This window comes from Tenrec ecaudatus, chromosome 2, assembly GCF_050624435.1.
Source record: "Tenrec ecaudatus isolate mTenEca1 chromosome 2, mTenEca1.hap1, whole genome shotgun sequence".
In the NCBI taxonomy this organism is placed as follows: domain Eukaryota; kingdom Metazoa; phylum Chordata; class Mammalia; order Afrosoricida; family Tenrecidae; genus Tenrec; species Tenrec ecaudatus.
In genome coordinates, this window is record NC_134531.1 from 222,788,760 (window position 1) to 222,815,766 (window position 27,007).

Genomic DNA, 27,007 nt, shown 5'->3' on the forward strand with positions numbered 1-27,007 from the left:
CCCTCACCCTCCTCTCTTCATTTCACCTACACGTCACACCAGTGCTTCCTGGGCTGTTATTCCTCACTCCACAGTCTCATATCAGCTATTCTTTATGAGGCTTTCTCTGTTTTCTTTATGATGAATTTTATTTTTTGTTACTATGGTGAATGAACACAGCAGAACATACATAACAACTTCTACGTGTACCTTAAGGAACACTGATTGTATTCTCTGACTTGGGCGACCATTCCTCATTTTCCTTTTCTGAATGGTTCCTTCCTCATTAATAAATTCACATCCCTCTAGGTTTTCCATGGACTCTTACCAGTATGTTTTCAATTTGATCCCATGTAGATGGATCTTAAAAGAGGACAAGGCGCAAGGCAGACTTTCTTTTCTAAGGAAGCTAAACTATTGTTCCATTTTGTAGAGGCTCAGTGACAGAGAGGAAGATGGGTCCCTGGTATGATGGATCCACACAGTATCTGCAGCATTGGGTCCCACCTAACAATTGTGCGCATGGCACAGAACGGGAGAGGGTTGCCTGCTGTCGTGCGTGGGGTCGCAGTGAGGCAGAGGGGACTTGATGGCACCCTAACAGTGGCAGCAGTAGCAGCAACATTAGTTTTAAGGAGACGTCAGGGAGGATTTTTGGTTTAACATTTAAGGTTTAAGATGACCTCTGGACAGTATTTTCAAGGGTTTGTCAGCCTCCATGAAAGCGTAGAGTCTGGATTCCACTGGAATATGAAATTCTGTTCTAGAGGCTTCCTCTGTTTTCTGCAGTGTCACCATTGGGTATTGTCTGGGATCCATAAGAGACTGGAGAACATTAGGGCACCGTAGTCTTCACTACTCCTTTTCCCTGCAGGGGCTGGCTCCGACAGAGATAAAGGAGTGTCTGGCATCACCCAACTGGTTGAGGCACTCTTGTCTCTTGACCACTCCTTAGCAGCTTGTGCCACTGTACCAGGCAGGCATGCTCTTTGCCCATATGCTTGGTTTCAACCTTTTTTCTGTGGTTATTGTTATTGTTGTAAATATATATACAGCACAACATTAGCCAATTTAACATTTTTCATGCGTATAATTCAATGACATTGATTACATTCATCATGCACAACCATTACCAATATACATTGCCAAGTTTCCATGATCATAAACACTGTTTCCTAAACAAAGGTGCCACTTCTAATCTGCCCTGGTAACCACGATAAGCTTTGGTCTCTATACATTGCCTACTCTAAATATTTCATATAATTGAAATAATATAATCGTTTTTCCTTAGGCCAGTCAACGCAATGCATTTTCAAGGTTAATCCAGATTGTAGCATCTATCAGAACGTCATTTCTCTTGATGGCTGCATGATATTCCATGGTCTGGATGTCCCACATTTCACTTATTCACTCATCTGTTGAAATCATCCCCATTAAGAATAAAGGAAAACAACAAATGTTGACAAGGGTCGGGAGAAATTGGAACCCTTATCCATTAATGATGGGGCTGGTACAACCATCCGGGAAAACAGTTTGGGAGTTCATCAGAAAGGTAAACATTGGACTACCTCGTGGTCCAGCAACTCCACCTGTAGACAGAAACTTAAGGGACCTGGAAGCAGGAACACCGACAGATCCTTGCTCACCCACGTGCATGGCGGCAGCATCCAAAATCGTCCAAAGGTGTCACATATCTTTCCTGAACAGATGGGTGAACTAAAACCCAGGGCAGGAGGGATGATGCAGGATCAGAGGGGCTGACGGAAAGGTCAGAGCTAGACTGTGAGGTCTCAGTGAATCCTCAGGACATCGTGGCGCCCACCCACCACCCTGGAGCATCTGCAGCAGGTCTTCAGACACAGAGGAGGGTGGCCAGAGTGACCTTCGCTGTTCCCTGACTTAAATTTTCTGTTTCCATTGACTGAGTCATTTTGTTTTAATGGTTATTCTTGACCAAAGTAAATTAATCTCAACTTTGAGAACCATTGTCGAGAGTTTCATGTATTTTTTTCCCAAAATAAACACACGGACACACACATGAATGGGATCCTATGTTTGAGATACTTGCTTGTCTGACTCATTTTTGTTAGTAGCAGAGCATGATGTCTGAGGATTTTAGGCCCCCATAGGACTGATAGGAGGCTGTAATGATTTGACACTTGTAACACGCTTACACTAGCACCTGGCACACAGGCCGTATTGTCAGTTGCCATCCATGGCTGTAACTCATGGTGCTCTCATCCACGACGGAACAAACAGGTGCTCCTTTCAGGGTCATCTTTATGAATTTTGGTATATTTGAGTCCATTGGTATGGCTATTAGATCAGATTACACAAGTGTTTCCTTGTTGTGTCATGAAGAAAACAAAATATTGTGGATAGTTTTATCCACAATACTATAAGTACTAAGGACCTATTTTTTTTCTCGCATTATTATTTATATAGCTCATTTCCTAATAATGGAGATTTTGGTTTTCCCAGCACATTTACATTGTTGCTGTTAGGTGCCATCGTCGGCTCCCCCTCCCCCTACAGTGACCCTATCTATGCACAACGGACGGAAACATTACCCCACTGCCTGGTCCTGAGCCAGTCTCACAATTGCTCCTATGTTTGAGTCCATTGTTGCAGCCACTGTGTCAGTCCATCTCCTTGAGGGCTTTCCTCTTTGTCACTGGCCCTCCACTTTGCCAAGCATGATGTCCTTCTCCAGGGACGGTCTCTCCTGACAACATGTCCAAAGACTTTGTCTTGCCACCCTTGCCTCTGATGAGCACTCTGGTCGTATTTCTTCCAAGACAGATGAGTTGGTCCTTTTAGCAGTTCATGATCTTTTCAATATTCTTTTCCAGCACCACAACCCAAATGCATCAATTCTTCTTCAGTCTTCCTTGCTCAGTGGTCAGCTTTCTCATGCATCTGAGGCAATGCAAAGTACTACGACCAGCTCAGACTTACCTTAGTCCTGAAAGGAACACCCTGCTTTTCAATACTCTAGAGAGGTTCTGTGCAGCAGTTACCTAATGCAGCGTGTCTTTTGATCTCTTGATTTAATAATCACTGTCAAAAGCGTAATTCCCCAAATGTGAAGATACTCACGCCCTGGCTTCCTCATTTCTCCATCTCAGACACATCACCCAGTGTCCTCTTCTCTCTCTGCTCCAGGTGCAATCGGTAATTCCCTACAATGACTCACTGAACTCCCAGACTATACTTAACGTTACCCATTAATTATAACCAGAAAGTATGCACGTATAGAAATGTAACAGGCAAACTCTGATATAGATCCAGAATAAGACCTCTACTGTCCAATGGAATTCACCACCCTCTCCCTGTACATGAGTGCTCTTGGTACTCCAGGAAGCTCCAGAGAGAGCCCCAACATTCAGAGTCCCTTGTAATAGCAATGGGAGCCTCACTCAATGCATATTCATGATTCAATGAATATGCATGATTGGCTGCAACATGCTCCCCTCTCTTACTTGATGAGTCCTTGTAGCCCCTACTCATTTACAGATATTTCACAATTGCCAGACTAGAGAGCAAAGAGGCATTTAGATTACTCAAGAATTTCCAGGACAATTTTCAGAAGCCAGAGACAATGTTCTGTTTCACACTAGGCTTTAGATATTATTAAGAACAGTGCAATGAACATCCTTGTGCATGTTGCTGTAAGGTGCTGTTGAGTTGTTACCCATCACAACCTTATGTTCAACAAAGCACTGCCTGGGTCCTTCTTCTATGATGTCATCTCACAACTCTTCTGGTCATTAGTGTTTGATTTGTCAAGTTTATTCTTGAAACTGTCTCAAGGTGGAACATATTCAAAGTCATATTTTGGCTCTAGTGAACTTGTTTTAATTCTCTTCAACTTGATTTTCTGACTTTTGCTTTCCTATCACCAGCGATTACTAATACATCTTGATCGCATGTTTGATCAAGTTCAGGATGTTGGTAAAAAATCTTCCGTTTCCTCATCTTGCATTAGTGAATGGTATATAAATTTGAATGATAGTCCTATGAACTGGTCTTCCTTGTAGGCATATGTATATTACCCTATCACATATAACTTTGTACTGTAGGATAGATATTGATTCTTTTTAATGGTGTGTGCAACACTATTCTTCAATTTGTCACTCCTGAAATAGTAGATCCAAGACTGTAGTTCAAAGTAGCCAATTCCAATTCATGACACTAATGCCTAGGATCTACACCAATCTTTAGGACTTCTGTTTCATCTCTGAGGGCTTCTCGTTTTCCTAGATTCATAGTTTGTACTTTGCACATCTGATTGTGAAGGAATTTCGTAGCTATTTCTTCTCATTTTTTTTGTTATATTCCAACAGCAAATGAAGGTTCTAATATCTTTGCTTTTTCTCTATCATTAACTGACTTTGGAAAGTCAGTTCTTCCCATTAGTATTTTGAGTGCCTTCCAGTTGGAGGGGTTCCCCTTCCACCACTATTTCAAACACGGTTCTGCTGCTTTTCGTAAACTTTTCAGGGGCTATGTTTTCAGAAGTGAGCCATCATTTCCTTCTCCCTGGCCTGTCTTAGTGTGACAGCTCTGCTTAAACCTGTCCATCCTCCGTGACTGCTGGTCTTGGAAACACTGGCAGCGCGGCTTCTAGCATCACATGCAAGCTTCTACAGCACAACCTCCTGTCAGCCATGTGCTGGGTCTTCACCACACATACTCTAGTACTTGTCTTATTATTTCCTCTGGATATGTTAGTAAAGGTAGTGTGGTTCAACAGACAAACAGCATTGCTAGATTATATTCCAGAAGGATAAGACCTATCAGAATGTTTGTCAATAGTTTTTGAACTGTTTCCCCATAACACCACTATCATTATCATCCATTTTTGTTGTGGGGGGAGCTTGTATTTGACAATGTAGTCAGTCAGAAATGAAGTTGAGCATCTCTTTCCATATTCTGTTTACAGGGATATGGCAGGTCTGTGTGTTCTTTTTTTTTTATTAATCATTTCATTAGGGGCTCATACAACTTCTATCACAATCCATACATACATCAATTGTGTAAAGCACATTTGTACATTCATTGCCCTCATCATTCTCAAAATATTTGCTCTCCACTTAAGCCCCTGGCATCAGCTCCTCATTGCCCCCCCACATCCCCATCCCCCCTCACTCATGAACCCTTGATAATTTAAAAATTATTATTTTGTCATATCTTACACTGTCTGACATCTCCCTTCACCCATTTTTCTGTTGTCTGTAACCCAGGGAGGAGGTTATATGTAGATCCTTGTAATTGGTTCCCCCTTTCCATCCCACCTTCCCTCCACCCTCTTGGTATCTCCATTCTCACCACTGGTCCTGAAAGAATCATCTGCCCTGGATTCCCTGTGTTTCCAGTTCCTATCTGTACGAATGTACATCCTCTGGTCTACCCAGATTTGTAAGGTAGAATTGGGATCATGATAGTGGGGGGGGGGGGAAGCATTTAGGAACTAGAGGAAAGTTGTATGCTTCATCATTGCTATACTGCACACTGACTGGCTCCTCTCCTCCTTGTGACCCTTCCCATATGTTCAATTGCCTGTAGATGGGCTTTGGGTTTCCCCTCCACACTCCACCTTATTCATATTTATAACGATTTTTTTGTTCTGATGATGCCTGATACCTGATCCATTTGACACCTCGTGATCTCACAGGCTGGTGTGCTTCTTCCATGTGGGCTTTTTGCTTCTGAGCTAGATGGCTGCTTGTTTACCTTCAAGCCTTTAAGATGCTATATCTTTTGATAGCTGGGCACCATCAGCTTTCTTCACCATATTTGCTTATGCATCCGCTTTGTCTTCAGCGATCGTATCAGGGAAGTGAGCACACAATGATATGATTTTTTTTGTTCTTTGATGCCCGATAGCTGATCCTTTTGGCACCTCATGGTCACACAGGCTGGTGTGCTTCTTCCTTGTGGACTTGGTTGCTTCTGAGCTAGATGGCCACTTGTTTACCTTCAAGCCTTTATGACCCCAGATGCTTCATCTTTTGATAGCCAGGCACCATCAGCTTTCTTTTAAAATTTTAAATTTTATTTGTTTATTTATTTTTAGCATCAACTTTCTTCACCATTGGCTTATGCATCCACTTTGTCTTCAGCAATTGTTCTGGGAAGGTGAACATCATGAAATGCCAGTTTAATAGAACAAAATATTCTTGCATTGAGGGAGTACTTGAGTGGAGGCCCAATGTCCATCTGCTACCTTAATACTAAACCTATACATATATGCACATACATCTATTTCCACATCCTCATATATAAATATACTTACATATGTACATGCCTTTATTTACACCTCTATAAATGTCCTTTCCTGCTAGCTCTTTCCTCTATTGCCTTTTACTTTCCTCTTGTCCCACTATCATGTTCAACCTTCATTTGTGTTTCAATAATTCCTCTCGGTTACATTACCCTTGGTCACGCCCTACCAGTCCTCCTATACCCTCCTACCACCGATTTGGATCACTTGTTTTTACCTTGTGTCCATGGATGTGTTAACACCACTACCTTTCCCCCCAGCTACCCTTCTCCCGTGTCCCCCTGGAACTGTTGGTCCCGTTGTTTTCTCCTCCAGATTGTTCATCCATCCTATCTTATTTAGACAGACCTGCAGAGATAATAACATGCACAAAAACAAGACAGAAAAAACAAGCAACAAAACAAGAAGAAGCCAATGACAAAACAAAACAAAACACAACAAGGAAAAAAAAGCTTTTAGTTAGTTCAAGGACTGTTTGTTGGCCTTTAGGAATATTTTCTGGTTGAGTCTATTGGGGCGCCAAGCCCTAATCCCATTCTATTTTTGGTATTCCCTGGTGACTTCGTTGCTCTCTTTCCCTTGCGGTTCTGTTGCACCCCCTTAGTGTTTTGCCTCGGTGTGGCAGGATCAGATCAGGTGGAATTCCCACACTGTGTCTCTGGTGTTGTCCCCTGTAGGGCTATGGGTCAGTGAGGGATGTCCTGTCTCATAATGGGGCCAGCCATATGGTCTTCTCTGTGGACTGGCTGCTCTGCGTGGGAATGTGTGTTCTTAATGGCTGTTATTATCTGTTATGGGCCTGATTTCTAGTTGTTTGTTTGTTTCTAGCACATTTGCCATTTCTTCCTAAAATCTGTAAAACTATTCTTTATCTCTGTTTCAGTATGATATTCCTCCGTGCGGATGGATTCATTCTTTCATTTTAGTGCAGTATTTCCCATGTTCTTGTTCGCTGAGCTAAGGTCTCTGGGTGTTGAAAATGGTTTACGTGTGAAGACTTAACTACAGGTTGACAATCCAAACCCCATTCATCGCACCGCATCTGAGCAGTCAGAGAGCTGATGGATGAAGTCAGTCGTTTCCTGGAAAGCTGAGTTTCCAGAAGGAATTGGATGGTTGTGAGGCTCTGTGTCCTCTACAGACTACAGTCTACAGACTCCCAAAGTCTGCACAGACATCTGCGTGGCTTGAGCTGAGGTTAAGCTACTGCAGTGGAGCATAAGCATACTACTGTGGATGTGTGAGAGTAAGTAATTGCATGCCTCATAGTTACTAGAAGTAGACATTGACTCCATGGCAGCGAGTTTCATTTTGTTCTGTTCTGTTTTTGTGTGTGTGTTTTTAGGAGTTATTTGCATAATCTCAAAGTCTTTCCCTTCCTTCATAATTAAAATTCTGTTTCCATCCAGTCTATTTCAATTCATGCCCCTGTGTGTCAGAGTACAGTTGTACCCTATAGGGTTTTCAATGGCTATCATCTTACAAAAGTGGATCACCGAGTCTTTTCTTCCTCAGTACCAATGGTAGATTTCTCCAGCCAGCCATTTGCACATCCAGTTGTCAGCTGTCATCTAGTTAGCTCCCGCTTACGGTGACCTTCCATATAGCAGGATGAAACACTTACTGGCCCTTCACCATCCTCACAGTTGTCATGATTAAGCTTGTTGTCACAGCCACTGTATCAATCCATCTCACTGAGTGTCTTACTCATGTTTGCAGATCCTCTGCTTTACCAAGCACGCTCTCCTCCAGCAACTGGTCCTTCATATTAATATGCCCAAAGTACATGAGATGCAGTATCACCTTCCTTGCTTTTAAGGAGCATTCTGACTGTACAACCTTCCAGTCTGCCTTGTTTGTACTTCTGGCAGTCCACAGTGTAGTCAACATCCTTGACAACACCATAGTCCAAGTGCCTTAGCTTAATAATTCCATACTTGATCATTACAAAGGGGAAAAGAGCAAGTTTACAGTAGAGAATGCTGACAGGCTTACCTTAGCGGGATCCTCAAAGTTGCCATGATAGCAGTCCATCACCCCATGGCATCCTTCTCAATATTGCGCAACACCAGTTGGATTGGGGGAAACCCTTCGACACACTCAGATGAGGGGTACTACACAATGAGGGGGGTGCGGGAGATCCCAGCCCACCCAGAGGTGCTGTGAAAGAAAAGCTTGGTGATTCACTTCTGAAAAACCAGCCCCTGAGAACCCTGTGGAGCACACTTCTACTCTGGCACACACGGGAGTGCCACGAATCAGAGTCAACACGATGACAACATAAAAGGAAATCGGATAGCTCATCCTTAAAAATGCCGAAGTCCCACTTTCAAAGAAAGACAGACAGGGAGCTGTCACAGTTGGAAAGGAATCCCACAGGGCAGTTCTCCCCCATCTCATAGGTGGCCATGAGTCAGCATTGACTCGGTGGCAGTGAGTGAGTGAAGGAAGCATATTTCTTCAGTCTTGGGAGAAATATAACCAGGATGTCCTTTGTAAGAGAGGATGGTGAGACTTTGACTCCCTGACTTTGGACAGGTCACCAGGAAAGGCCAGTCACTAGAAAAGAGCCAGTGAAAAGCAGGGAAACTCTCACTGAGATGGGAGGACACCATGGACTCACCCTTACCGATGATCATGAAGCTGGCACAAGGCCAGCCAACAGTGCATTCTGTGATGCATAGGTTGCCATGAATTAGAACCCACTCAATAATAACTATTGACAATGAAGGAAGTATGAAAACTAAATGCAATGTAGGATTCTGGATTGGAATCCAGGTCAGCAAAAGCACATTAGGGAAAAGCTGGTGAGATATGAATAACTTCCATAACTGAATGGACCTGGTGCTGCTGAGTCCCAGGTCATTCCAATGCATGGAAGCCCCCACGTGCCCCATGAGTTAGAGTACACTACTTACTCCACAGGGTCATCTGTCTGCAAGAAGTTCCTGCCTGGAGTAGATAGTTCAGCACTGAACTCTTAACCGAAAGGCTAACTGTCCAAGCCCCCTAAAGATGCCTGGGCAGTGAAGTCTGCCCGTTTGCTCCCAAGAGACCAAGCCTTGAAAGACCCATGAAGCTGTTCTACTCTGCACACATGGGGCTGTCGTGAGTCAGAATCAACTCAATGACAACTAACCAAAACACTCTTGATGGCAGTGTGTAAGTCCGGGTAGACTAGAAACAAATTCATAGACACTCATGTATACAAGAGCAGTTGAATATTGAGAACCTTCCAGCCCAATCCAGATCAAGTTCATCAATCCAATATCAGCCCATATGTCCAATACCAATCTATAAAGTCCTCTTCAGACTCACGCAACACATTCAATGACACAGAATGCAGGAAGATCACAGGCCAGTGGGTGGGAAGTCTTGTGGATCCAGTGGCATTGTGAGCATGTCAGCACTGGCAAGGGTCTCCATGCGACTCCTCCAGCTCTGGCTGCATCAACGTAATTTCATCAAGCTCTTCATCTGTAATGTCTCCAAGGAGTGAGAGGGTGTCCCACCTGAAGTGAGCTATTTTTCTCCTTAGCACCTCCAAATAAGGTCATCAAGCTACAACCTGGTTGACAGGTTAGACTCCACCCCTTCCTTCTTAATCCTCTCAAATTGACAACAGATTATGCAACTACAACATGCAGCGTTAAAGATATTCAGAACTTTCTTCCATGGTGACCCTGACTGGATTTGAACCGCCAACCTATCAGTTGAACCATTTGTACCATCAGCGCTCAGACAGGCAGCTGCTCCTGGAGAGAAAGGAGAGGCTGTGTCCTCTCTCAAAGAGCTACAGCCTCAGAAAGGCACTGGGCTATCCCTCCCACTCGCTCCTTCAGGGGTGCTGTGAGTCAGAATCAACTCCATGGCGGTCGTTGGGTTTGGAGTTTGAGATCATGCCAGTTATTTTTTCTTCATTTTTTATGAAGGCTCATTGTTATGTCACATTCTATGTTTTTGTGACTTTTCTGTAAGCGTAAAATTATCACACACACACACACACCATAATGCATGACTCCAGTGCACCTGGGATAAATAACATTTGGGGGAGCAAGGGGTCACAACTGCACTGTATCATAAGGGAGAAAATTGCCTCTTTTAGGTAGGAGTTGCCAAGAAGTCTTAGCAAATATTAGGCCGGCTTAGAGCGCTCAATGTGGGAAAGAAATGATACATGATACGGAACACTAAGGAGATTATCTGTGGATTTTTACTCCTTGATCCTGCTTCTCGCTCCCTGCTCATTAGAAGTACAGACTGAGCGTGAAGCAGGAGTTCATCTTCGATTGTCAGTATGCCCCAGGCACAGTCCCTATCTTGTTTATCGGTTCTGGAAAACTTCCACAAGCTTGGCTTTACCTTTCATTCAGTGGAAGCCCAAGAAATCAAATCAGCTACTGTTATTATGTAAAGCTCGCCCGGCCCTAGACCCCTGCTTTGAGTAAATGATTCTATTAACATGCAGATTTGCAAGGGATTACCAGAAAGTCTCTCAAAATAATCATCAGAAGTTATCCTTATAAAGAATACTTTTCTCTCTCACTTGGACCAGGATCCAGGCCATAAATCTCTCCCTTCTCCTGCTCTGGGACAATGCAGCACCAGTCTGCCACCATGATGGGAATACGGAGACTCCTTATTCACAGAGTCTCACAAAATGGAAAATAACACTGACCCCACAGGTCAGTCTGCTGACTTTAAAGTTGAGTCATAACCCAGGGATAATGTGGAAAGCCAGGGGGTTCCAGTCCGTGTGTGTGTGTGTGTGTGTGTGTGTGTGTGTGTGTGTAAGGTGGGATTTCCCTGTCAACGTTTTTCATTAATTAAACCAAATGACTGACAAAACACAATGAGAGGTAGCACAGAATCAAGGTGAAGGAGAAAGAGCTCAAGAGTCAGCTTCTTGAATTTAAATATTGATTTCACTGCTGCAGGACTTTGGGAGAGCAAGGCACCACAACAAGAGTTGTTATCCAGATTAATCGAGCATACCCATATAACTGCTAAATCGTTAACACCTAGTCTGGTGTCTTAGTGGATTAGGGCGTGGGGTGCTAACTGAAATGTTAGTGCTTCCATCCTATCAACTGCTCAGCAGGACAAAGATGAGACTACCTGTTTCTATAAAAACCTACAATCTTGGAACCCCAAAGGGCAATTTCCCTCTGTCCTGAAGGGTCACTATGAGTCAGAATTGACTCAATGGCAGTGGCTTGTTTTTGTTTTTTAATTGGAAGCTTAAGGAATCCTGGCGACACAATAGTTAGACGCTCAGTTGCTAGCCAAAAGGCTGGGGCTTCAAACCTACCCAGTGGCTCTCCCAGGGAAGGAAAACCTGGCAATCTGCTTCCATAAAGATTTACAGCCTCAGACACCCATGGGGGGGTGGGCAGTTCTATTCCATCCTAGGGCCGCAATGAGTTGGAACTGAGCCGAGGACAGTGAGTTTGGGTTGGGTTTGTATGAGTCAGAATCAACTCAATGGCGGTGGGTTTGGTTTTGGTCTCCGTACACGCACAGAGACAGCGAGTGGGAAAGAGAGAAGCATACCTCAGAAATAGTGCTGTGGGTGCAAATCATGGTAATCAAGTCAGTAAGACATTTATCTTTGTTTCCCAGTGTATAAAGAAGTCATGTTAGCACTACGCTGTAGTCTATTACGTGTGCAATGGCAATATGAGAAAGCTTGAAATATTGTGACATCTGCCAAAATGTGACACAGACTCTGAGTGAGCATACGCCGTTGGAAACAGTGCTCCCACAAACCTTCAATTTGTGAAAAGACACAACATCTGCAAAATACAGCACAACAAAATTCACTAAAATGAAGTATGGCTGCCCACACAGGAACAGATGTGTATACTGCTGTTAGGTACTGTTGAGTCTGTTCTGACTGAGTGCGACCCTGTGTGCAACTGAATGACCCTCTGCCGGACGCGGCGCCATCCTCCCAATTGTTCTTACGTTTGAGCCCGTTGGTGCAGCCACTGTGTCAGTCCATCTTGCCCAGGAGTTTCCTCTTTTTTGCTGCCCCTCTACAAGCACGATGTCCTTTTCCAACAGATGCGTATATGCATACATATATAAAATATTCAGTATAAGTATTTATAATATTGAAAAACTCAATGCTCATCAGTACACAAGAACAAACAAACTCATTGCCATTGAGTTGAGGCCAACTCATAGCAGCCCTATAGGATTGGCTAGAAGCAACCCTGTGAGCTTCTGAGACTGTACTTATTTATGGGAGTAGAAAGGCCTATCTTCCTCCTGCAGAGTGGCTGGTGGTCTCAAAGTTTTGACCTTGAGGGTCTCAGGCCAACAAGTAACCACTGTACCATCGAGGCTCCTGTCATCAGTAGGAAACTGGTTAAATTATGATATATAGACTCAATAAAATATTGTGCAACCATGAAAATAATGATTATTATTACTGTAGCCACCTATGATGTCAGATGGACCTTGTCTCAAAGGAAGTAATACCAGAAAAAAAGTTTACTTGTGTGTTATTGATTTTGCAAAGGCATTCAACTGTGTGGATCATAAGAAACTATGGATAATATTGGGAAGAATGGGAATTCCAGAACACTTCATTGCACTCTGGGGGAACTTGCACATGGATCACAAGGAAGTCGTTCAAGCAGAACAGAGGAATATTGCATGTTTTAAAATCAGGAAAGCTGCATGTCATGGTTGTGTCCGTTCCCCATACTTATTCAACCTGTGTGCTAAACCAACCATCCAAGAAGCTGAACTAGATGAAGAAGAATGTGGCATCAGAACTGAAGGGTGTCCTAACTAACAACCTGTGTGCTAAACCAACCATCCAAGAAGCTGAACTAGACGAAGAAGAATGTGGCATCAGAGCTGAAGGGAGTCCTAACTAACAACCTGTGTGCTAAACCAACCATCCAAGAAGCTGAACTAGACGAGGGAGAATGTGGCATCAGAGCTGAAGGGAGTCCTAACTAACAACCTGTGTGCTAAACCAACCATCCAAGAAGCTGAACTAGACGAAGAAGAATGTGGCATCAGAACTGAAGGGAGTCCTAACTAACAACCTGTGATACGCAGGAAGCACAACCTTGCTTCCTGAAAGTGAGGAGGAATTGAAGCACGTGCTGATGAAGGAGGTCAAAGAGTGCACCCTTCAGTGTGGGTTACAAGTCAATGTAACGAAGATGACAATCCTCACCACTGAATCAATCGGTGACATCATGATAAATGAAGAAAGGGTTGTTAAGGGTTTTATCTTGCTTGGATCCATAAGCAATGCTCTTGAATGCAGTTGTTTAGAAATTATAAGAGGCATAGCATTGGGCAAATCTTCTGCCCAAGTGTTGAAAAGCAGATAAAATTCAACATCCATTCTTGATTGAAAACACTCAACAAAATCAGTAGAGGAAGAAATTTCTCAACATAAAAGCCATGTATATGAAACTAATAGCTGCATCTCACTGACTAGAGAGAAATTGAAATCATTTTCTCTTCAAGCAGGAACTAGGCAAGGTTGTTCTTCATCACCATTTTTGTTTAATATAAGTCTGGAAGTTTCAGTTAGATCCATAGGATATCATAAGAGAGGTGGCGGGGAGAGAAAAAATAAAAACATCTTTATTTGTAAATGACATAATCCTACAAAGAAGATGCCAAAGATTCAATTAAATAATTATTCAAACTAACTGAAAGATTTGCTAGCATAGCAGACTATAAGGTCAACATCTAGAAATCAATTGGACTCTTGTATATTAAGGATGATGAAACTGAAAAAAATATTAAAATAACAATGCCATTTATAATAACTCCACAAAAGATAAAAATCCTACCAGAGAAACAGAAGATTTATACAAAAGAACCTACAAAATACTCTCTCAAGATATGGAAATGAATTTACACAAACGTAACAAATTATCTTATTCCTAGATAGGCAGATTAAATATTGTGAAGATGTCAATATTGTCAAAAATACTTTACAAATTCAATACAATTCCAATTCAAATCCCACCACAATTTTTTAAAAGAAATGGAAAAATTGCTAATTTATATGTAAAAGAAAGAAACCTAGGATTTTAAAAATATTAACTGTCATCCAGTCTACCCTGATTCATACTGACCTGCTGTGGGTTTCTGATACTGTAATTGATTATGGGAATAGAAAGCCCAGTCTTTCTGCCTGGAGCTTCTGGTGGTTTCAAACTGCTGACCATGCAGATTGTACACTATTAAAAAATAAAAGTAAAATAGGAGGCCTTTCACTCACAGACCTTAAAACCTACTATATAGCCACAATAATTAAAACAGCCTGGTAAGCACACCAGCCTATGTGATCACAACGTGCCGAAGGGATCAGTTATCAGGCATCAAAGAACAAAAAATCATATCACTGTATGCTCACCTCCCTGATATGATCACTGAAGACAAATGGGTACATAAGCAAATGTGGTGAAGAAAGCTGATGGCGCCTGGCTATCAAAAGATATAGCATCTGGGGTCTTAAAGGTTTGAAGGTAAACAAGCGGCCATCAAGCTCAGAAGCAACAAAGCCCACATGGAAGAAGCACACTCACTAGCTTGTGTGATCACGAGGTGTGGAAGGGATCAGGTATCAGGCATCAAAAAACAAAAAATCATATCATTGTGAATGAGGGAAGTGCAGATTGGGGACCCAAGACCCATCTGTAGGCAACTGGACATCCCCTTACAGAAGGGTCACAGGGAGGAGACGAGCCAGTCAGGGTGCAGTGTCACACAGATAAAACATATAACTTTCCTCTACTTCTTTAATTCTTCTTCCTCCCTCCCACCCGCCCCTCTCTCCCACTCCCACTATCTTGATCCCAATTCTACCTTGCAAGTCTGGCTAGACCAGAGGATGTACACTGGTACAGATAGGAACTGGAAACACAGGAAATCCAGGACAGATGACCCCTTCAGGACAAGTGTTGAGAGTGTCAATACTGAGAGGATGAGGGAACGGTGGGGTGGAAAGGGGCAACCGATTACAAAGATCTACACATAACCTCCTCCCTGGGGGATGGACAACAGAAAAGTGGGTGAAGAGAGTGGGTAAGATATGACAAAATAATAATAATTTATAAATGATCAAGGGTTCATGAGGGAGGGGAACAGGAAGAGAGGGATAAAAAAATGAGGAGCTGATAGCAAGGGCTCAAGTAGAAAGCAAATGTTTTGAGAATGATGATGGCAACAAATGTACAAATGTGCTTGACCCAATGGATGTATGTATGGATTGTGATAAGAGTTGTATAAGCCCCCAATAAAATGATTAAAAAACAACAACAACAAAACAGCCTGGTACTGGCATAATGATAGATATGAAGAACAATGGATTAGAAATCAAAAACCCAAATGTCACTAAGTACTTATAAGCATTTAATTTTTGATTAAAAAAAATCAAACACATTAAATGGGTTTTCAACAAATGATGCTGGACAAACTGGAGCTTCAACTGCAAAATAATGAAATAGGACCCATACCGCACACCATGTAGAAAAACAAACTCAAGATGGAGCTAACGCCTAAATATAAATCCCAAAATTATTAAGCCCAACGATGCCAAGTTAGTGACAAACTTAAGGACTCTAATATAAAGCCTAAACATACTACCAAACATAATGAAAAATATCCACACTATAGAAGACAAAATAAAGAACTGGGACCTACCGAAAATACAATATTTATGAGCAACAAAAACCTCAAAAGAGAGAACCCACTAATTTGGGAAAAATCCTCAGTAATAATACATCAGATAAAGGACTAATTTCCTAGGCCTATAGAAAACTACAAGCAATGGATTAAAACTGGAGTCGACTGTTAAAAAAAAGAAAAGAAAAGAAAACTACAATATCTTAAGCAAGAAAAACACAAATAATTCATGTAAACACATATATAAAATATGGAATACATTTATAAAGGATCTTTAAAAAGTTCATAGAAAAATATATTTTGAAAAAACAAACTGCACATGAATTTCAACAAATTTTTGTACAGAAATAACCTAATACTAACTTGTTACAACATTTCTAAACTGGATTTAGCTTGAAGACTAAGAAAGATAAGACATCAGTTTGACAAGAGGCCTTATCAGAGACACGTGAATTCTGCTACAACTGAAGATGGAAGAATAGTGAAGTCATTGAAGCCTTTAGGAAAGTTTGGGGGAGAATATGCCGGAATCCATTTTAAGAAGGAATGAGATGATTTTGAAGATGACAACTGTAGGGCCTACACCCACCTTCTAATTGCAGAAACATATTGAAATATAGTTTGTTTTAAATAAACCTATGCATACGCCAGGGCAGATGATCCAGACTAACTTTTGAGGAAACAACTGCTCTTGTTCCTGCCCTAATTGAAGAGGACAGTATACAACAGTGGATGAAGCAATAGCCAACACCACAGATATCTCCACTGATCCAATTTCCACTGAAAAATTAAAGTTGAGCAAACATTTTGCTCTCTGGGTACCAACATTGCCGGACCTAGATCAGCTGCAGACAAGAGCAGAGCATTCTGTGGGAATTCTAAATAAGTGAGATCAAGATCCTGAATAGTTTCTTGGAAGAATTGTAATGGGACATGGAACATGGCTTTATAATTGCGATCCTAAAGACCAAGCACAAGCAAAGCAATGGTTCTCAAGACGGGGAAGTGGCCTAGTCAAAGAAAACGTGCACTAGGCATAGCAACAGGTGCTGAGGGCATTCTGGATGCTGAGGGCATTTTGCTTGTTCGGTTTCCAGAGGCCAAAGAATGATAGCCTGCGTATTTATGAGAGTGCTTTGAGACAGTTAGCCAAGGTTTTAGCAGAAAACACTCGGAAAATCTTCACCAGAGAGCGCTCTCTACAGCAATGCTTCTGCTCATTACTCTTCTCAAACAAAGGCAATTTTGCACATTTTTGGATAAGAAATAATTAGTTATGTATGATTCAGTCCTGCTACGGCTCCTCCTGACTTCTTTTTGTTTTCTAATCTTTAAAAAAATCTCTAAGGATGCCCATGCTTTATTCAGCTAAGAATATAAAAGGGACATCCTGGACATGGTTAAATCCCCAGGATGCTGAGTTCTTTAGAGTTGGACTAACTGGTTTGTTATCATTACTCATCAAAGTGTCTTCACTAAGAAAGCATACAGTGAGAAATAATGTTTACTAATTTTTAAAAAAATCTATCTTTTAATTCCATTTCCATGCACTTTTATATCCCCTTCTATATATTCACATAAACAGGCAATCAAGAGAATGAACTTTGTGCTGATTTCTATAGGCACTTAGCAGTTCTATTTTTTTAAAGATATGGGGTAAAAATAAGGCAGTATCTATTGGCTGGGATGAGGTAGGAGCAAATGAAGCTTTCTTTTCAACTTTGCTAAACTTCTAACCAAATAGATGAGAATGTTGCATATCTCGATTCCCCCCCAGCAGCAGAGAGCGGGAGGGTTTGTCTAAGGAAAATCACCACTTACTAGCCTCGTGGTTGAAATGCGGCTCTCTTAATCCAGGCACGCCGCGGTTATTTATAGCCCTCCTCCCAGAGCTCAGCAGAGCCAAAGGCTCAGGGACAGTCCTGCCCCTGGGGAGGAGGCTGTTGACTTGTTATTTTCCTCTAGCCCTGCCAGGCCTGTCTTCTCTCAGGCTGATGGTCAGCCAGTTTGGGATGAGACTTTGCTTTCCACCCTTCCCTGGCAAAAAGAATTCATGCCTTTTGATGGTCTCTGTCGGTAATTTCCACTTACTGCCCCCAAAGTAAAATCAAGAGATGGAGAGAAGACAGCGAAAGATCAGAAGATCTGGTTACTGAAACCTCTGAGGGTGAGACCAGGGTTGAGTCACCTCTGTGTCTCCATCTTCTAGTGTCTGAGAAACCCAAACCAATCCTTTGCTGTTGAGTCCTTTCTTCTCACGGCCGCCTCCGAGGTTACAAAGTAGAAATGCTCCCGAGATTTACTCAGCTGTGATTTTCCTTGGGGCAGATTGCCAGGCCTGTCTTCAGGGGTGCTGTTGGGTGGCTTTGAACTGTCAACCTTTCACTTAATCGTTGAGTGTAAACCATTTCTACCCCAGCCCCACCCCCCAAAGACCTGTTAGCATTGACCAGTCCATTGCCTGGTTTAAAGCCATTGTTATAAAAGTAATGATAACACATTGTTATGGAAGCAGTTGCTATTGTGACGAAAGCAATAATAACAAAACAACTGACGAGTCCTGAATCTGTACTGTGGACCTGGCATGCTTCACACACATCAACGCACTTAATCCTTAAAGTAAAGCCATCCTACAAGTGGGCAGTATGATCATTTTTCTAGAAGAAATCTGGGCTTAAAGAGGTTAAGTTGCCCAAAGTCACACAGCCAAGGCTAGAGTTTCAGTCCCTATATGACCCCTGATCCCATACCTTAAACCACTGCTCTGCATTATTGCAGAGCACATCGTGGGTGCTCAAGGGATCCTGGGTACACGAGTAAAACAGTCTAAAAAAACCTTTGGCAGATGCCTGAACATTATAGGAATGCCGCTAGCTCATGTCATGAAAGAAACTTATACTTAAATTATCTTATTTAAATCTATGCTTCTTCCTTTTCCCAGCCTGGTAGTCAACCTTTCAGGACTAGATTCCAGATTTTACTCACTCACCACAGACCCAGTCTCTCACCACAATAATGGGAGCTGGGGACAGGACCAATGGTCCATGAAACAGGTCAAGTACAACCCACTGTCTCTACCTCTTGCCCAAGGTACTGTTGAGAACCAGTCTTGGTGTTGCAGAAAGTTTGAGAAATAGAAGATGCCCTCTTTATAATAAGCTTCTAAGACTGTCCTAACAAATTACCACAAACTATGTGGATTAAAACAACAGAAATGTATTGCCCCACCATTCTGGAGGCTCGAAGTATGAATTGAGGCTGTTAGCAGGGCCATGTTCTCTCATAAATGTCTGAGAGAGCTCCTTTATCACATTTCCCAGTTTCTGGTGGCCCCAGGCATTCCTTGGCTTGTGTATCAGAATTCCACCCTCAGCCTCTGTCATCACATGACTGCGTTCCCTCTGTTTCAGCCTGTGTTCCTTCTCCTGTTTTTATAAGGAAACTTTATGTCATTGGTAAGTGCCGTTGGGTCGTCTCTGACCCATAGCGACCCTCTGTCTGTACAATAGAACGAAATACTGCCCTGTCCTGCATCATTGGCACAATTGCTATGTTTGCGCCATTTTTGTAGCCACGGTGACATTCCCTCTTGTTTCTTCAACAGTGCAGACACCAGCTCAAGAATCTGAGCGCCGGAGAGAGACCTGCCTGTGGGTAGGGCAAAGGGCTGTACCCAGAGCATTTCTCATCTGAACGGTAACCTATTTACTTCCCTAATAAACTCCATATTCGTGAATATTGTCTGTGTGTCCTGTGTGGTCATTGGATTGGACTGAATTATGGAGCCCTGGTTGTATAGGAGTATGAGTTAGGCTGTGAATCACATGGTCAGCAGTTCAAAACCAGCAGCAGCTCAGAAGAAAGCCTGGGATTTCTACTCCTGTAAACTGCAGTCTCAGAAACCCACAGGGGGTCCCGTTGAGTCAGCATGCTGGACAGCGGTGAGTGAATTTGAGTAGAAAAGCAGAGTGCAGGGGAGACAGAGCAGAACTGTACAAAGAAAACTGCAACACTGCTACGAGACACACATTGTAAACATCTGGGTTGCAGAAGGCTGTGGATACCGTGGAAGCCCAAATCCATTTGCAGGGTCCCCACATGGATCAAGTCTCCAGTGAACGCCCTCTGTCCATAGACCGCATGTGAACAGCCTCGTTGTCCTGCAGAGTTCAGGAAAATGGGTGACTGCAGGTGCAGTTAGGTTAAACGGTAACACCCTGTCATCTGATCTCCCTTTGACCCATTTTAAATGTGCTCTCTTCTTTAATATTTTCTGCTTTCTTTTGGGTTGGGGTTTTACTCTGTTTTACTTTGTTATTGTTGTTAGGTTTTGGTTTTGTGTGTGTGTGTGTGTGTGTGTATTTTTCTGCATTTGGGATCTAGGATAGGTATACCTATAGAGACAATAACTAGATTAAAAGTTGCAGGGAAGTGAGTAGCTAATAACAATGAGAACTAGAAAGAAGAAACTGTTTAAAATGGATTGTGGGGATGATTGTACAACTCTTCTTCATAAAATTGAACTATTGAATTGCATGATATGGGAATTATCAGTCAATAAAACTGTTCAAAATTGACTAGATAAAATAATAACGACGATGGGTAGTAATGAACAAGTTACCTACATAAACATAAGAATATAATATGTTTATGAATAGGGATACTTCATCTTGTAAAAAAACATGTCAATACTATCCAAAGTGATCTATAGATATTTTGCAATCCCAATCCAAATTCCGTGATTAGCCTTTAAACAGATGGAAAAAAGGGATGACCAACTTTAGGTGGAAAGGAGAGAGACCCTGAATAAGCAAAGCCCTACTAACAAAGAACAAACCGAGAAGCCACGCACATCCTGATCTCAAAACCTGCCACACACCAAAGTAGTCCAAAAAGCCTGGTACTGGTACAATGACAGATACATAGAACAATGGAAGAGAATTGAAAATCAAGAAATGAATCCATCCACCTATGGACAGTTGGTCTTTGACGAAGAGCCCAAACCCATTAAATGGGGGAAGAAATGTCTCTTTAGAGTATGGTGCTGGAAAACTGGACATCCATCTGCAGAAATGAAAGGTGGAAGGGGTAGGGAGCACTAGAACTGATCATGATTGCACAAATCATTTTAAAGATGATTTAACGATGGGGGGGTGAGGGGGAGGAATGCTCTAAGATTGATGTGGTGTTGATTGTACAATTCCCCTTAATATGGTTGAACGATTTAACTACTCAGTGGAACCATATAAAAATTCTGTGCCAGTAAAACTGTTGGAAGACAGACAATCAAACAAAATGGAATTCAAATTGGATCAACTACCACATTCCTAGAAATTCCTCTACTTGGTATATATCCTAGAGGAATAATAGTAATGACACAAATGGATACCTGCATGCCCAATGTCATCCCAGCACTGTTCACAATAGGAAAAAGCTGGAGACAACCTAAATGCCCAGTAGTGGAAGAATGGATGAATAAACTTTTGACCACACACAAGGGAATACTATGCAGCTCTAAAGAATAAAGATGAATCTGTGAAACACCTCATAACATGGGTGAAGCTGGAGGAAATTTTGCAAAGTAAAATTAGTCAATCACAAAAGGGCAACTATGATATGAGACCACTATTATACAAAGATTTTCACACAAAAAACAACATGCTCTGATGGTTGTCAGGGCTAAGAGGGAGAGAGTGGGAGGGGAAGTCATTGTTGGATGGCTAACTTGGGTGAAGGAAGAGGGAATTTTCAGTAAGAGGGATGTTAGGGAAAGATGATGGCAAAAAGGGAAGAAAGACACTGGGGGATCTGCAACATTAGAGGCAGAGTAAACCAGCGTCTGACAGCCACAGAGTCTGTAGGCACACTTCTATGGTTCTAATATATAAAGATCATAGTAAAGTCATAGAAGTAGGAGAACTAGGTAAAAGAATGAAATAAAGGAGTCAGACACATGCTCGGCTCTGGGATGGCCATGATCTCAGTAGCCAGGTCTGCGCAGAGGGAGAGAACATAATTCTAACCGAGGTGTATATGCACTTAGGGGCATGCAAGCCCCCGATTACAGGTAACCACATTGTAACAGGAAGGGGCTGTCTCATAGGCATACATGTGACAGGAAGGGGATGAGTTGGGGGTGGGGTACATGCGGTAGGAAAGGGCGGGACTAGGGGTACACATGTGACTAGATGGGCAGATCCTAGATTCAAGATGGCAGCCTAACCTTGGTCTTCCTTGAGTTGGCTTGACCTAGTCTCTGGGCTCTGCTTCAAAGAAACAATCCACTGTTCTTATCAGCAGGGGGTGGGCCCCACAGTGGAACAGACAATAGGGTCTGTTTGCTCTAAGGCTAACACTCTCCGGGAGATAACCTCTAAGCAGCTGACCACCCACCATGCACTAGCAAGCAGCGTCCTAGGCCTGTCATACAATATAGGGGACAACCTGGGGGAAAACCCTTGTGTATCCCCCAGCAATAGAGGCAAGTAGTGTTATGTACACAATACTGCGATGGCGGTCATCTCTGGGCAGATGCTTGGATAGACACACAGGCTGAACAGGTGAGGGAAGGAGAGTTGACATATACCCATGAACATATATAGATCTGACAGGAGATTAACTTTGCCATAAATATATGCACGAATGTGACAGAGCATACAAGTGACAAAATTATGGAAACTTCTTAGACATAACCAAACACTTTGAAGGAATGAGCTGCTGGGCCTCAAGTATCAGAATCATGATCTCAGAGAGGACACGAAGGCCAGTTGGCATAACATAGTCTACATTGTTGAATGTTTTACATTCAACTTTGGTGTCAACGGGGGTATTAATGGCTCAAGAGCAGCCATTGAAAGTGAAAACATTAATCTCTCCCTGCCCAGAGGAAAGAAGAGTGATGGAAATGGAAAGATATGGAAACAGTCTAATGGGCCACACAAGCATCAGTCTCACAACCCTGAAGCCAGGAGAACTAGATGGTGCCCAACTACCACTACAAACTTCTCAGAAAAGGATCACGTTAGAAAAGGCCTGGATAAAGTGGGAGACAAAGGTGACTCAAAACTCAAAATCATAAAGGAGACGAGGATTATTGGTTCCTTAGAGACAGATGGGTCCCAAGAGTATGACCTTTAGTCATCCTTCAGATCAGCAACCCAACTCACTCTCTTGTTAGAATAATCAGCCATCACTATCAAAAGGGCAGCATTTACCCAAGGACAAAGTTCAGAGGGTTAGCAAAGAAAGAGGAATGGAAACAGGAGATGCAGAGAGGAGGTGAAATGGGTACTGATACATTGAAGGGACTGAAATGGATGAGTTGAAACAAAGTGTGTGCAAATTGTTACATGTAAACCTGATAATCTGGCCTGTAAATCTTAAATCACAATGAAAAGGTGTGTTTTTTTTTAAATGGGTGTGGTGGTTACATAATTTCATGTCAATTTGAAGGTATACACAGGTGTTGGGTTGCAGTCTAGTTTGTCAATCAGGTCACAGCCTAATGGTTCCTCCTTGTGGGTGTGGCCTCATAGTACGGGTCCGGGAAACCTCCCCCTCTCTCTGCCTTCACCTTCCTGCTGGCTCACCCTGGTTGATTCTAGTCCTGTGATTTGGCCACTCCCATTGGATCCACACGACTTTGCGCCCACTGGCCTGTGATCTTCCTGCATTCTGCATCATTGGATGAGGCAGTGTGAGTCTAAAGAGGGACTTATGGACTAGTATCAGACTTACGAACTCGATCAGGCTGGGCAGAGATGTTTTCTTGATATACAATTACTTCTTGATATAAAACTCTCTCTTTCACATACATGAGTGTCACTGGATTTGTTTTTCTAGTTAACCTGGCCTAACATAATTGGGTTGGGAAATGTAATCAAAAGAAATCTCTCAGAAACAAACCATTTGGAGATGTGGAGAAAGTTGGTTGGGAGGGAACGAACAGACAGATAAAGGAGTTGAAATCTGTTCGTTCCCTCCAGGCATTGAAAGTGGATTTCCATAGGAATTGAAATAAAGAAAGAATTGCTTTTATTTTTCATAACCATTCAAATAGTTTGATTTTCAAGTGATGGATTATATTTTGGTAATATGAAAGAGCTATTTTCCAATGCTGATAATATTTCTTAAACATTCATGGCAAAAATAATTTTAGCATACTGTATGCTATACATTAACAACCCACAGTGTGTAGATGATATTTATAACCTTGCTTGCAGAAGGCCAAGAAGATTTAAAGCACTGCTGATAAAGATAAAAAACAATACCCTTCAGAGGATTACAAGGCAACTAAAAAAATTAAATTCCGCATAACTGGACCAATAGACAGAAAAGACTGAGGTTGTTAAGGGTTTCATTTTGCTTGGATCTGTAATCTGTGCTCATGGAAGCAGCTATCAAGAGGTCAAATGTATTGCCTTGGGCAAATCTGCTGCACAAGAGTACTTTAAAGTCTCAAAGATGTCACTTTGAAGAACGAGGTGTGCCTGACCCAAATGACAGTATTCTCAATCACCTTCGATGCATGCGATAGCTGGACAGTGAATCAAGAACTGGTGTATTTGGATTCTGGAGTTAGTGGAGAATATTGAAAAATACCATGAATCTGTCTTAGGGGAAGTACAGCCAGAATGCTACTTAAAAGTGAGAATGGTAAGACTTTAGCTCATGTATTTTGGACAAGTTATTAAGACAGATCAATCCCTGGAAAGAGACATCACGCTTGTAAAGTGAGAATCAGTAGAAAAGAGAAAGATCCCCAAGGAAATGGATTGACACAGTGGCTCAAAGGTCACAGCAATGGTAAGGATGGCACAGGATTGGACAGTGTTTTGTTCTGTAGTACCGAGGGTGGCCAGCTTTCAGAATGAACTCGAGGGCAACCACCGCCACATGGTGTGCCCACAGAGCCCTGGTGGCACAGGGCTTAAGCATGTAGCAGTTTGAATCCATCTGTTGCTCCCTGGGAGAAAGACATGGCAAATCTGCATCTGTAAAGATTATAGCTTGGGAAACCCTCAGGGAAAGATCGACTGTCTGATTGGATCCACTCAACTTCAACAAGGGAAGTTGTGGTTAGGTGGGTATGCAGATGTGGTTATGCAAATATTTATGGTCTATCCTTTTGTCATTGTTGTGAGCTTGTCAGTCAGCCCTGACTTGACCCCACCCACAACAAAACAAAACATTGCTCACGATCAACTGGGATCAGACCATTGGGCTTTCATTGGCTGATTCTGGGAAGTAGACCACCAGGCCTTTCTTCCTCTTCTTTCTTGGTGTGGAAGCTCAGCTGAAGCCTCTTTAGCATCAGAGCAAATTGGAAGTCTACACTAAGCTTTAGGGACACAACATAAACAAATGACCTTGGATATCAAAATTATTATTTTCCCCAGGCTCTTGAGTGGCCCAAATGGTTTGCAGTCAAATACTAATATGAAGAACAAGCTTTGGTGGTGCAGGAGTTATGTGCTTCACTGCAACTGATAAGGCAGAGATTCAAACTAACCAGCAGCTCCACTGGAGAAAAATCCTAGAGATCCGTTCCCATAATGCTTTTCACCTAGGAAACACTGTAGGGCAGTTCTACTCTGTTCAGTAGAGTTGCTAGGAGTCAGAGTCGACTCGAAAGCAGTTAACAGAAAGGTAGGTTGTTCCAGCCCATTGGCTGGGCCACAGACGGAAACTCTGGAGACCTTGATTACAATCAAGAAATTCCTACAGAGCAGTTCTGCTCTATAACACCTGGTGCCACCAGGAATCAGAATCGATTCAATGACAAGAGGCTTGGTTTTTGGCTTTCCCAAACCATAGTACAAACGAGTGAATTTTACTAAAAGACAGGATGTGGACTAATTGGACTGTCCTGTGGGTCAGTGAGAGGATTGGAGGAGGGGAGAGTGGGGTCCTGGTGGCGCAGTGGTTTATGCATTGGGCTACTAGCCGCATGGACAGCAATTAGAATCCCCCAAGCCGCATCAAGGGAGAAAGAGGAGGCTTTCTATTCCTGTGAACAGTTCCAGTCTCAGAAACCCACGGCGCAGTTCTACCCTATCCTACAGGGTAGATGTGAGTGGGAATTGACTGAATGGCAGTGAGATTTTTTTACCTTTTTGGTGGTTGAGGAAGGTAGCTGGGGTCCTCTGTGTCCCCAAGACAGCATGCCATCGGACAACTGTCAGGAAGCTATTCAGGTCTCTGCGCTTTATTTCCCTACTGGCCTTTTCAGGCTCCCGCACTGTTCTCACTGGGGTTACACGGCGCTTGCCCGTACAAAGTCTACATTAAAAAGCAGGAAGATCATATCCCAAAATGACTCTCTGCCATAATGAAGTCAAGGGATTGAGAAAATCCTCAGCCCTGGTTAATATTAGAAGAAAAATGATAGAAGGGAAAGATCCCGTGAAGTCTGGTCAGAAGACAGAGGGGAGTGGCTGGTGGGAGGGGAACATCCCACAGGGAGGGCAAGGAAAAGAACTTGATGATTGAGATGACTGAGGGCCGATGTTTTCCACCCCTCCTTCTGTTGCTTCTCCCTGGTGGAATCCCAGGCTTGCCTGAGTTGGTCTCCAGGTTGCCTTGCAGCTTGAAGATTCTCTACCTGCTTGCCCCCCTGGCCTCCGTGGAGCAGAGAGATGACTGGCCACTCACAAATGGTGGGAGGAAACAGACGGTCCAGCTGGGAAACAGCCCAGGCAGTCATGCATCTTGGGCTGCCCTTCAAAATACGTCACACGTCCTGGTAATGTGTCAGCCTCCTCAGAACGTTCCCGGCATGGTTGCATTTTCTGCGGGCTTCCCAAGCAGCCATCAAGAAAGGACACGCACCTGCCCGTGGGTTCAGGTGTGCCGAGAGGCCATATCAACCGAGTAGAAGATCTACCCATGTGTGCATGAGGCTTTCCGGACTGTGACCTGTCAGATCACCAGGGCGGTCCTTTGAGGTGCCTCTGGAGGGGTTTGAGCAGTCCCCCTCATAATCAAGCACTGACTGAGTAGCCCCCAACCCCCCAGAGACTCCTCTGGAAAGGCATCCTTTCCAAACACCATTCCCCAGAATCCCACTCCTCA